Here is a 14,245-nt window from a genome sequence, read left to right on the forward strand (position 1 = left end):
AATTTCAAAATATTTTAATGATATTTACGATAATTTTATAAAGCGTGCATACTAAAATATAAAAAATTTTACACAAAATCGATTAAAATTTTAAACTCGACATATTTTAAGAAATACGTATTTTATCGAATAGCATTCCCAAAATTTCTGAAGGTCGGTCAAAATTGGGTGTCAACAGCTGCCCTTGGTTGATTGGCAATGAAGGATGAATTGTCGGGCAACCAACGTTGACTTAGTAGCCGATTTTGTTCAACCGACGAGAAATGTCAGTGGGATCAATTGAAATGATATAAAGCTGAAAAAGGGTACGACCGAGACATATTTTAAAAAATACGTATTTAATCGAATAGCATTCCTAAAATTTCTGAAGGTCGGTCAAAATTGAGTGTCAACAACTTGAATTTCTAAAAGGCAAAGACCCCAATTAATGTGAACCTTAATCTTTCTAAGAATAAAGGTGAAAGTCAGTCTCAATTGGATTACGCCAGAGTATTGGGAAGTTTGATGTATGTCATGAATTGTACACGACCAGACATAGCCTGCGCTATAAGTAAACTGAGTCGATACACAAGTAATCCCAATCAAAATCATTGGTTGGCAATGAAGAGAGTTTTGAGGTACTTAGAAGACACTCAAAACTATGTTTTGCATTACAACAAATATTCAGCAGTTCTTGAAGGATATAGTGATGCAAATTATTTTACTGGGTCAACTGAAACGAAATCCACGAGTGGATATGTTTTCACTATTGGTGGAGGAGCAATATCTTAGAAATCATCCAAACAAACATGTATAGCTCGCTCTACAATGGAGTCAGAATTCATCGCCTTAGACAAAGCAGGTGAAGAAGCTGAATGGCTCCGAAATTTCTTAGAAGATATTCTGTTTTGCCCCAAACCAATGGCCCCTATATGCATACACTGCGATAGTCAAGCTGCAATAGGAAGGGCTGGAAGCGTTATGTATAACGGGAAGTCTCATCACATAAGACGAAGACATAACTCTGTTAGACAGCTACTCTCTAGTGAAATTATGACAATTGACTATGTAAAGTCAAAGGATAATGTGTCGGATCCACTTACAAAAGGCCTAACTAGAGAGGGAGTTGAGAGATCATCGACGGGAATGGGACTATGGCCGAGAACAAGTCATCGTGGCGGTAACTCTACCTAGAAGACTGGAGATTTCAAGATCTAGGTTCAAGGAGATCAAACAAAGTCATAGATGACGGTTCAACATTGTCAAAACATATTTTATGGTCCATTCTCATGATGAGACAATGTTCAGTAACCAGGATAAAGACATAAGGACTTTTTAATGGTTTCTAAGTTTGATACAGGGTATATCAAATGGTGTATCTACAGGATAACACAGTTTGAAACCACCTATGTAAGTGTGAAGTGTAAGCCGCTTCAAGGAGAATCCGGTAAGGCCAGTTCTCTAAGCACTTATTAACCGAGATGTGTTCATGGCTAAAACGAACAAAATAATGAGAACCAAAAACAGTTCAAGGGTTGATTGTGTGACTTATGTTGTCTAGGTATACACCAAAGCTTGACGGTTCAAAGATATCAAATCTACCGATTGACCGAGTATATCCGATATATGTTCACTATGGAAAGTTTAAAGGGAAACCTACTTATCCAGATGTGATTAACTCTTACTTACAAGACACACAAGTTTTTCATGCATATGTTTTAACTATAGCCATTCCCCATTCATGTGGGGGATTGTTGGGTTTAGCAAGGTGTGAATGGGAAATAAAAAAGAGAAAATGGAAAGAGGAAGAACCAATGAAAGTGTGGGAACCAATTTTGGAGTGCAAATGAAAAGTCATTTTTACCATATTGGTAGAAGAAAGGAAATTGTTGTCCTTATATTAGGAAACACTTCCTTTAGTTCTTAAAGGGTTAAGAAGAAGGTGCCCCCTCGCGCCGTCGTCGTCGCTCGCTCGGCTTCGGCTTCGGATTTGGATTTGGCAAATGATTGATTGATAATATTTTTGGACAAAATTTATTTAATCAATCTTGTTAATTCATTTCTTTTCTCTTATAAATTAATTCAGAATGTTAGTTAAATAACATAATTAATTTGGCGCAACAGAATTTATTTGAAAGTCATATGCAACGGTAATAACGTTCTGAAGGGACATGTGCCTTTCGAAAAGTCGTTATTTTTCCCAAAAGACACAACGTTCTGGAAAAAACGGGTCTGAACAGACGCATTCCTTGCTGTAAATGGCTATAAATAGAGATGTTTTTTTTCCGATTTTTTCCTCTCTGCATACATTTTCTTACATAAACAAAATTGTCGATCGACTGAGTCTGTGTGTGCTCTTGTTGCTGTTCTTGCGTTCGCTAAAGTTATTGAAGTTTGAGGTACCGCTACTTCTTTAACAAGTTAATCCGTTTTATCTTGGGAGGAATTAATCTGCAACCTCGGGTACAGTGAGGGATTAAATTTCTTAAGGAAACACAGTGGTTTCTGTGGACTCAGATTAAAATCATTTTGTCTATTTCATCTACTTTTTGTTTCTGTATTTTTGGACTAACTTGAATACATGAGATAACAAATCTAACATTTTGATTTGTACTGAGTATGACATCATGAGTATATATTTTACAACCAAATATTCTTCCTAAAACTATCTGTGTATATTCATATCAACCATTTTAAATATTTTAAGTTGTTAATTATTACAAATCATAGTATTTTTACGTAATTTTCAACTCATATATAATATTTCCTGTATCCCAATTTATGTTCCACAAGAGAAATTTTGTGAGTTGATCAATGTTTTAATATTTATATATAAAAAATGTAAAATATTATGATTTATAGTACTACTTTTTCGTAATTTTTAAATGCATCACATATACAAAAGAAAACAAAACATAAATTAAAACGAAGTTAAAATAGAAAGGCAAATTGGTCAAATGACCAAACTACTTCCCAAGAGGTCTACTCCTATGTCCAACAATAGTTGTCCACTATTGACTTGACACATCCATTAAGAAACAATAAATAATAGGGGTAATATTACTATGTTATTCTTTGACTTTATTAAATTTAATGTGTTGAGAAATGTGTTAGATGATAAATAGTATTTAGGGCCCCTAGTATTTAATAGCAAAGCAAAATAGATAAGACAAATTATCTCTTGATTTTCTAAATTAGACAAATATTGTTGAACAACCATTTTAGTATAGTGGACAACTATTATTGAATCAGGAGTATATATTAGTAATAAAAAATGAATGCACATGTAACCATGTAACATAGAATTCAACAAACATTTTATTCTGTCATTTTTGTGTGCAGTATGCAAGCAGCGCAGATGCAAGAAGAGACCCCGGAGAATATTGGAGAATTGTGATGAAAAATGAGCCCATGCCTATAGCAATCCAGCATCTTATGCCTCGGTAAGACGCTCCTTTCGAGCCATGGCCAACTATAACTGCTTATCATCATGATGACACTGCTCTCAAACAAGAAAAGTCTTTTGAATCAAGGCCAACTGCGACTTCTTATCGTGATAATAAAGTCAGTCTTAAAGGAGAAAAGTCTTTTGAACCAAGGCTGAGTGCAACTGGTTACCATCATGATGATGTTAGTCTCAAACAAGAAAAATCATCCTTTACTAAAGATTTCGAACCAAGGTCAACTGCAACTTCTTACCGTGATGTTGAAGTCATGAGTCTTAAAGAAGAAAAGTCTTTTGAACCAAGGCCGACTATAACTGCTTACTATCATGGTGATGTTGGCCTCGAACAAGAAAAATCATCCTTTACTAAAGATTTCGAACCAAGGCCAATTGCAACTTCTTACCGTGATGATGAAGTCCTTCTTAAAGAAGAAAAGTCTTTTGAACCAAGGCCGACTATAACCGCTTACTATCATGGTGATGTTGGCCTCGAACAAGAAAAATCATCCTTTACAAAAGATTTCGAACCAATGCCAACTGCAACTTCTTACTGTGATGATGAAGTCAGTCTTAAAGAAGAAAAATCCTTTGAACCTAGTCCGACTATAACTGCTTACTATCATGGTGATGTTGGCCTCGAAGAAGAAAAATCATCTTTTACTAAGATTTTGAACCAAGACCAACTGCAACTTCTTACCGTGACAATGAAGTCAGTCTTAAAGAAGAAAAGTCCTTTGAACCAAGGCCGACTATAACTGCTAACTATCATGGTGATGTTGGCCTCGAACAAGAAAAATCATCCTTTACTAAAGATTTTGAATCAAGGCCAACTGCAACTTCTTACCGTGATGATGAAGTCAGTCTTAAAGAAGAAAAGTCCTTTGAACCAAGGCCGACTATAACTGCTTACTATCATGGTGATGTTGGCCTCAAACAAGAAAAATCATTTTTTACTAAAGATTTTGAACCAAGGCCAACTGCAACTTCCTACCGTGACAATGAAATCAGTCTTAAAGGAGAAAAGTCTTTTGAACCAAGGCCAAATGCTAGCATGTACAATGATTGATATGGCAAAGTCATTGTGTGTCATTTAATTCCTTCTGCGAACGCCCTTTCGTTGTTATGTGGTTTATGGAATAAGGATGGATAAACATTTGTACTATAGTATTTCTTGTGTTTAATGTAATGGTTGTTTCATTATGTGCAAATTGTCTCTATTCTTAGAGTGCTTAGTATCCTCATACCTATATAATTGTGTAAACTATGGGAATATAAAGTAAGAACAGAAAATAAACTTTCTTTAAAAGTTGGTTTGTACTTGTATGTGTAATTTGATATGGTATTAGCTAGAAGCTCCTGCCATCTACCTCTTCCAACTCTCTAAGAAAATGTGAACCTCTTTCTTTAATTTTTTTTGGTTTATCATAATTTAAGTAAGATTTATATACAGTAAAATATTTATTTTAATTGTTAAGACTTTTAATATAGTTCAAATTAAAAAAAAAATGGTCAATTCTAATTTCTAAAGTACTAAATAATAAGAGTTGTTATCTATTACAAATAAGTAAAAATTTAATAGTTATAACTTCAAATTAATTTTTAAAATCAAAATATTAGAATAATAATAAAATAATATTTTTTTGAAAAAATAATAAATGGAGTAATGATTTTGTTTATCATAAATCTTGTATATGTTTCTAAAGTAATATATAGATATATTCTTTAGTAGTTGTCGTGTACTATAGCTTGCCTTTTATTGTAGAAAAGGACTTGTCATGTAATGTAGCTTGGCTTTTGTTGACTATTTTGGTAAATAGTCGAATTGGGTCATCTTTTGTTGAATCTTCTTCCAGCCCCATTAAACAAATCTTAATATACAATATGTATTCATCCTCTCAGTCAAATGTATTATATATCAATTGCATCAATCAAATATAAGTAAAAAAATTATATTTTATATCAATTATATTCAGACAACTATATTTATATTTTGTATAACCTGTGTTTGTATTATGTATCAATTGTAAAAGAAAATATTTTTTTTATAAATTCAAAAGTTCTATATGTTTATGTATATTTCTGTGTATTCCTATATTTTCTGTACTATGTATTGAAAATAACTAGTGACATCCCTATTTATAAAAGTAAAAATCAAATTAAACTATGACTAGGAACTACTCTAACTAACAAATCCCAATTAAATATAAATAAGTAAATATCATAAATAACTAGTGTTGGAGCACTTTCTTTCCAACTCACGATATTTTTTCTCTTGGTTGTGTTGGAACACTTCTCTCCAACTTCATGCCCTTCCACCAACGCCTTTTTTTTGTGTTGGAGCAATGTCTCTCCAACTCTCGTTGATGTCCTTCCCACCAACTCCTTTTCTTTTTGTTTTTTTTTTTTTTTTTTTTTTTTTGGTTTTTGGTGTTGGAGCACTCTCACTCCAACTCTCGTTGATGCCCTTCCCATCAACTCCTTTTTTTTTTACTTTCTCTAACTTTTAATTTAGAGAAAAGTTTTTTCCTCTTGTGCTTGGTTGCACTTCTTTAAATCTGTCATATTTTTGCAAGTCTTTCCTCCTAGCATATTTTTCATGCATGTATCATTCGTTTAGCCTTTGCCAACTTGATCATTGGCCAGACGGTGCGACATATATGAGTCATAACCGCCCGCCAGCAGCGGATACTCTTAGATCTTCTACCAGGATCGTAGATTCTCTAATACCAATTTGAATGAAAATATTTTATTAATAAACTCAAAAGTTCTATATGTTTCTGTATATTTCGGTGTATTGTTCTGTGTATTCCTACATTTTTTGTATATTTCTATGTATTGAAAATAACTAGTAACATCCCTATTTATAAAAGTAAAAACCAAATTAAACTAAGCCTACGAACTACTCTAACTAACAAATCCTAATGAAACATAAATAAGTCAATATCATAAATAACAAATCCTAATCAACTTAAGATTCCTATTCCAACTTTGAATTATTATTTCCAACATTGTTTGTAATACAACAAATACGACATGTATCCATCCTCTCTCCTCCCCCTCTCTCGATCTCGCTCACCTTTCTCCTCTTAATATGTAGTTATTAGTTAAATACAATAGTTTTTGATACAATTGTATTCATTTGATACAAATCAGATGTATCAGTTGTAATCATGATATAACTCAACACAATGAATACAAATATTCAACTTCTCTCGCCTCTTCCCCCCCCCCCCCCCCTCTCCCCGAGATCTCAGTTGCCTCTCTCCTCCTTCTTCTAGTCTCGCTCGCCTCTTTCCTCCCTCAAACATGTAACTATAATTCGTAATTAAGCAAATTATAACTATAAATCTCTAATTAAGCTCATATACTATAGTCATTTTTGAAAGTTCCCATTTAATTATATTTTGGGCCCCTTAACTTTTCCTAACAAAAAACTAATTTTTAGGGGGACGTAGCTAGGGTTGTTCATGGTTATGGTTATAAAACCAAATCGAACCATAATTCGAACCAAACCAATTAAAAAAATCGATATTTGATTTGATTTGGTTAGGTTTGGTTTTAAATTTTGAAAAACCGATACTATTTGGTTTGGTTTTGGTTTTACTAAAAATTAACCGCAAAAATAACCAAACCGAACCGAGAAGTTATATATATAAATTTTAGATTATTTGAAAATAAAATATAAGTATTTTGCTAAATTTTAATTAACTTAAGTCCAACACTTAAATTTTAGTTCAACTATTAAAACCTTAAGTCTAAATCCCTATTCATTCTTACTTCAAAGATCACACTTTCTCTGTTCTTTATTAAATTTTCTAACACAGCATTGAATAATTTAAAGCTCAAGCCAAAGAAGCTGATAATTGATTAGTTTTAACTATGAAATATTGGTTGTTTTTTGAGGTAATTTCTCAATATTTTAAGGTGTAATTTTATTGAAAACTCTATTAATAAGATGTTGAGATCTCCAGAATATTGAACCAACTTACTTGGTACATTGGATGAATCACATCGTTTGTGTAATAGCTTTTTTGTGAATTATTCATGTAGTAGGTGTGTGTGCCTATCGAGATGCGTATGTCCTCAACAAACTTATTACTTTCAAACTGAAAAAACCGAACCAAACCGAAGGTAATTTTTTTGATTTGGTTTGGTTTGGTTTTTGAAATTTAAAAACCGATTTAAATTGATTTGGTTTTGATTTTAACTAATAACCGATTCAAACCGAACCATGAACACCCCTAGACGTAGCATGTGCCCAAGTTGGTTAAGAGAATACAAAACTGAGATTAATTATTCAAAAATTATTAATATGTAAAAATAACTTCTCTGAGGGGAATGTTTTTACAATTATTTTAGCTTTATATAACATGTTCCTCATTCCGTTATATGTTTACACTATAACAATTTTGACCTTAATAAAGAAAGAGGAATAGTAATAATCATATTTTAATTGTCGGATTACGCTGACTATCTTGTTATTGTAATAAGGTAATAAGTTTTTAGTTTAAACAAGAACAAGCTCACTACCAAACTCATGTCTCATATAAATCAACACTTCGAAATAGAAGACTAACAAATTAACTAGAATAATGTAGAACCAAGGCAATTAACATTAGAGGACATTGTGACGGAGTCAAAGAATAATTGGAAGGATCTACCAATAGGGAGGTCGTCAAAATGAGTTCAAATCTATAACTAGAAAGCCATGCCGCGCTTCGCGCGATACTAAATTTTTCAAACAACATTTCATAACATGCAAATAATAAAATATTTTAGTCTCTAATTTATATATTAATTTCGAGTTTTAATCTAATTTATAAATAACATTTACTTTCCTCTAATTTTCATCACTTTTAAAGCGTTACAAAAATTTAAAGAAAAATTGATCTCTTTACGTCCATATGAGTAGCAAATTTGAAGCATAATTTTCCTTTGTATATTTAAAAATAAATATTTAATCTTATTTCCTTTAAATTCAAATTCATTGAAAATGTAATGTTTAATACTTTCATATATATATACTAGTTTTGACGCACGTGCGTTGCACGTGAATATCAAATCACGTATCACACTATTTTTTAAAATAACGTGAATGTTATTAAAATAAAAAATTTGTCACTCTTAAAATCTCTTAGTTTCACCTCTTAAATATACTCCTCCTTTCTCTATAGTGCATTACTTTGTTATTATTGTATTGTTGGTGTTCTTACTTTTAATATAATATAATATAAATAAATATGTTATAAAATATGGAAGATATACTAAATTTGATGTTTTTAGTTGGAATATTAGATTAATTTAACATTCATGTTAGGCAGTGTCCTAATTTCACTAGCCTTTGAGATTGTCAACGTCTATAGATCAATCTTTGAGGTTTTAAGAAAAGAAGAACAAAAAACATTAAAAAAAAACGTAGTTTAAAAATGTGAGGAAACCTCTCCATTTATAGTTAAAATGTGTAGTATTAGTATGTGCATATTGTTCCTTATCATAAAAATATAGAAGATATACTAAATAGGATGTTTTAAGAAGAAGAAGAAGAAGAATGAATTTTTTTTTTTAAAATGTAGTTTAAAAATTTGAGGAAGCCCCTCTTTTAATAGCCAACAAAGGGTAATGTATGAAAAACTACTTATTGTGCCTTATCAAAAAGATGTCACAACCCTTTAGAAAACTCACAACCCTTCAGAAAGATCACAACTCATCGGAAAAGTCATAACTCTTCGGAAATGTCACAACTCTTCCGAAAAGTCGCAACCCTATAGAAAAGTCACAACCCTTCAAAAAGGTCACAACTCATCGAAAAAGTTATAACTCTTCGAAAAATGTCATAACCCTTCAATGTGAAAATGTTTTTGTCTTTAATATAATATAGTATAATACACATAAATAAATATAATACAATATAAAATATAGAAGATATATTACATTTGGTGTTTTAAGTTAGGTAGTATAGATAGATAAAAAAAGATAGATATAGATTGGTCTAATTTTAATTTGATATGGAAATTTAAAAAGTAAAGAAGACTTTTAATTTAAGGATCATATGTTGAATATATAAAAATATCTTTTCACTTTGTGGTCTTAAAGATGCGCCCCACCCCAAGAAAATAGAACATTCTATATTAAACTGAATAAAAGTAAAAGTACGCTCAATAAATTGAAAACGAAAGACTACTTATTAAATGTAGTTTGGACTCTTCAAACAAGTTTTTGATCAAATACTTTTTCTCCAACAGCTTGAGACTTTTCAGATTCTAAACACCAAGTTGTAGTTTGTGCAACGGAAAATCATTGATCTTCTTGTCAAGTAGAAGTTTCTACAAAAGTATATTTTATGGCTATGAAAATGAGTAAATATTAATTATCAAGATACTCTTCTCATTTGAAATTGAGTTATTTCATTCTCCTTGTTGAATAAGTTTTTGTTGATCTATCTAATTTACCCACAAAAAATATTGTAATTTTATGATTGAACAACTCTCACAATCTTCCTTGTTTTAAGAAGAAGAATAGAAAACTTACAAAATTTGTAGTTTAAAAGTGTGAGAAACCCCCTCTATTTAAAGACATGAAAGGATAGTATGAAAAAGTTTTTATCGTGTCTTTTCACATAAGTCACAACCCTTCAGAAAAATCACAACTTTTCGGAAATGTCATAACTCATCGAAAAAGTCACAACTCTATAAAAAAATCACAACCTTTCGGAAGAGTCATTGCCCATCAATGTGAAAAGGTGTATGATTTTAATATAATATAGCATAAATAAATATAATATTAAATATATAACATATATACTAAATTTAGTGTTTTAAGTTAGGGGTATTATAGTAATTTCACATTCAAGTTAGAGAGTTCATGCTATTAAGATAGTATAGAATAAATAGATATATATATTAAAATTTTTAAATTTAAAAAGAATGACTACTATATAAATAATCATCTCAACTTGTATTATAGTCACGGATATATGCTATCGTGTTTTCTCTCACCTCATGTTATCACATAGTAGAGAATAAAAAAAATATTTACTTCCTTTTCATGACTTATTTCCTAGTCATCACTTTTCTTCAATTTTTGCCTTTTCATTTACCTTTCTTTTATAAAATATAATAAATCAAATCTATCTTCTTTTGTTCTGGCCTTTTCACTTCAAATTCATCTTCGCTAGTCTCCTATTAATTTTATCTAATCGTCAACTCTTTTTTTCTCTTATGATAATATTTATTATTATGTCTTGTAAAGTATATAAGGATATCGAAATAACTCTTATTTTAATTTTTTAAGTATTCTTCATCCTTTTCCTTTTTTATCTTTAATCACACGTAACTTCGATGCTACTATCAATTAGTTTAGAGCGGCATCAATCGAAACGATATTATTTTTGAAAGGTGTTGAAGTAATATTGTATTTTTTTCATCGGATTCTCGCTGGTGTATTCGAATGCGTTAGAAATCATACAAAATTTGTGAATATAAAAATTAATCACGTATAGTGATATTGATATTTTAAACACAAGTTTTTTTTTATGTCTTTTGATAATCGAGAAATAAAATAAAAATCCCTTATATTAATTGAATTGAGCAAAATCATGCGCACATATTTTTCTCTTGTGCTAATATTGATTGCAAGTCTTAAAAAGATATCTTGACATTTATTAAGGTAAATAAAAGTATCAATTAAAAAGAATTAAAACGTAAAATAAAGAAAGAATTGAGGGGATGTTACGAGGAAGAACAAGTAATTAGCGCAAAATAATAGGTAACAATAATGATCAATAAATGACCCATATATTTTCCGGCAAATTTAAGGTAACAAATAATTTCTTTTACGTTTTCGAATAAATCATATAAATAGAAAACATTAAGAAAAATGTCAAAAAATGGAGAATATATATATATAACACATTTAGTTTGTACAATAATAATAATTAATAAATAATTGTCATAAAAATTAGAAAAGATAAATAGGATCCTAGGCCAAAAAGAGGTATCACATTACTTTTCTTTTATATAACTTTTAATTATTTATAGATTTATATTAAATGTAGATATGAATGGTCATTTTTCTTTACGTCTTATCATTGCCTTCATAATTTTCATTGCTTTTTTTTTTATTACAATAATAGATTAAACAAAAAAAATGGTCATAAAAAGTATAATATCACTTTGTCTATACCTAACCTTATATTATTACTAGATAATGTTGCCCGTGCTATGCACGGGCCCAATAATATAAATGGTATATTTTGGGGCTAATAACCGAATTTTTGAAGCGATTGTTTGCGTGAATAAAGGAATAAGTTTTTTATCACAAATCTGTATTTTCTTTGACGCTATTTAAGGCATAATAAGACTACCCACATACAACATTTTTGAAATATTTTATGTTGTCAATTATCATAATTTATAGTATTTTTACGATAGATTCACTTCAAGAATCAGTGAAATTTTTTTGTATTTTTTTTCAAAACATATTTTATGTTGTCAATTATAATGATTTATAGTATTTTTACGCAATTTTTAAAATATATATAAAAAAGACAAATAAATTAAAATGGACCCAATATATGTTTTTTTTGTTGTCTCAATTTATGTGACATAAATGAAATTTGGAGAGTCATCCAAATTTTCATTTTTTTTTAAAAATGTTTGAAGTTATTAATTATTGTGATTTATAATATTTTTATGTAACTTTGAAATAATGTACATTACTGGTCACTTTGTCCTAATTTATGTGATATGGATAAAATTACAAAATCAACCCTTTAAAAATGTCTTTCAGATATTTTAAGTTGTTAATTATTATTATTTATAATACTTTTTTTGGTAATATTAAAATGATATGTGTTATTTTTTTCTGTCCCAATATATGTGAGCCTGATAGAATTCTGAGAGTCAACCTATTTTATTATATAGCTTTTAAATATTTTAAAGTTTTTTAAGTCATTTGTAAATGATATATGTTGCTTCCTTGATTGGGACTTTTCCATTTGTGAGATATATATATATATATATATATATATATATATATATATATATATATATATATATATTATTTTAAAAGGGAATTTATGCCCAAATTCTACTATATAATAAATATAATATATAATATTCAAGAAAGTCTCAATCTTGAATATTATATATTATACTTGGATATAAACTTCCTTTTAAAAGTCCCATAAGTATAATATATAATATTCAAGATTGGGAAAAGTCCCAATCTTAAATATTATATATTATATTTGGATCTAAACTCTCTTTTATAAAATAGTAGAATATATACATTTAGAGAAGAGAGATAATCATATTCATATAAATTAACGACTTCAAGAAAATTACACCTAAAAAAAAGAAAAATTGATCATAAAAAAGTATCACATCACTTTGTCTATACATAACCTTAATATTATATATAAATTTAGAGAAGAGAGGAGATAAACATATTCATATAAATTAACGACTTTAAGAAAATTATACTTAAATTACAAAAAATAAAATAAAATCTTACAAAAACTTAAATAACAATGACTTTGATAAGAGAAAGAAATTCTGACTTTTGATCTTCATATCAAAAAAGCTCTATATTAATAAGCATGTTATAAACTGATGATAACATATAGACATTAAAATCAAAAGATCAAGAATAAAATAATAAAAATTTAAAAAGAAGAAAATAAATATAAATAACAGAAAAGAGAAAACACTTACCTGAGACCTCAAAAGCAAATGTATAAGGAGTATACTATACATACGAAAATAAAGTATGCATAAGTAAAGGAATGATGTCAATTGATTATTGGTGATTAATAGCATCAAAAGTAACCGAAGCTACGTGGGACCGTAATTTAATTGTCCATTTGTTTTTTGTTTTGTTATTTTATTTATTTTGTTGCTTTGTCTTTGTTGGGCTAGTGGCAAGTTGTACAGATTTTTTGTTTTATTAAAGGAGGCCTTTGAGCCTCACACCTTTAAATTTTTTTTAAAAAAAACGTTGCATAAATTCACTTGGAAAGAAAAGCTAAATGTAGTAAATGTTAATAATGAGGAAAGAGGTTAATTATTAAAAGAATTTTGAACAGAAGATTAAAAAAAATCAAAATTCTGAAAAAATAGATAAATCATAGTAGGAAAAACTTCAGAATATGGCAAACATCCATATATATTCAAGAAAAATAGCTATGTTTTATTTTTTTCATGTTATATGGATTTAATTAGACTATAAATAGCAAAGTGAATTATATACAAATGAATAAATAAAATTATATTTTTAATATAATAAATAAACATTAAATAGGAAAGTAATTATTGAATGCCTAATTAATTATGGCAGGCACATTTATGATCTTTTCCCATGTTTACCATCATCAAATTTTTCTCTTTCATCAATATTCATACATCACATATTTTCTGATTTTTTTCCTCCGAATTCATTCAAATTCAAGATCCTTTACATCACTGCAGGAGCAATTTTTGTGATTTTATATCCATCAGGTATCTTCTAATTGCATATTTATCTCATTTTTATGAGCATTATATATCAACACATCTACACTTTCTACTATTTTCATAGGGTTTTCATTCAAGAATTTGTTTATCCATTTCAATGGTTGAAATTGATACTCCGAGGAGGGTTACTAGAGGTATACATTTATTTGACAAATTGTTGGATGAACTACCTGCTTTTGATTTGTGTACTACTCAACAACAAGCCAAAAATTCAGGCTCTATTGCTGCAATGGAGAAAGAAAGAAGAACAAAAAAGGTTAATGACCATATACCCTTAAATCTGCTTGAAGAAATCGAGCATGCAAAATTA

The 14,245-nt window shown here is 29.3% G+C and overlaps 1 pseudogene; it reads left to right on the forward strand.

Annotated features, from left to right (window-relative positions):
- Positions 1-807: 807 nt before the first annotated feature.
- Positions 808-4,513, forward strand: LOC125823338 (uncharacterized; annotated as a pseudogene).
- Positions 4,514-14,245: the final 9,732 nt, after the last annotated feature.

Source organism: Solanum verrucosum, unplaced genomic scaffold, assembly GCF_900185275.1.
Source record: "Solanum verrucosum unplaced genomic scaffold, falcon-dt-bn FXZP01000214.1, whole genome shotgun sequence".
NCBI lineage: Eukaryota > Viridiplantae > Streptophyta > Magnoliopsida > Solanales > Solanaceae > Solanum > Solanum verrucosum.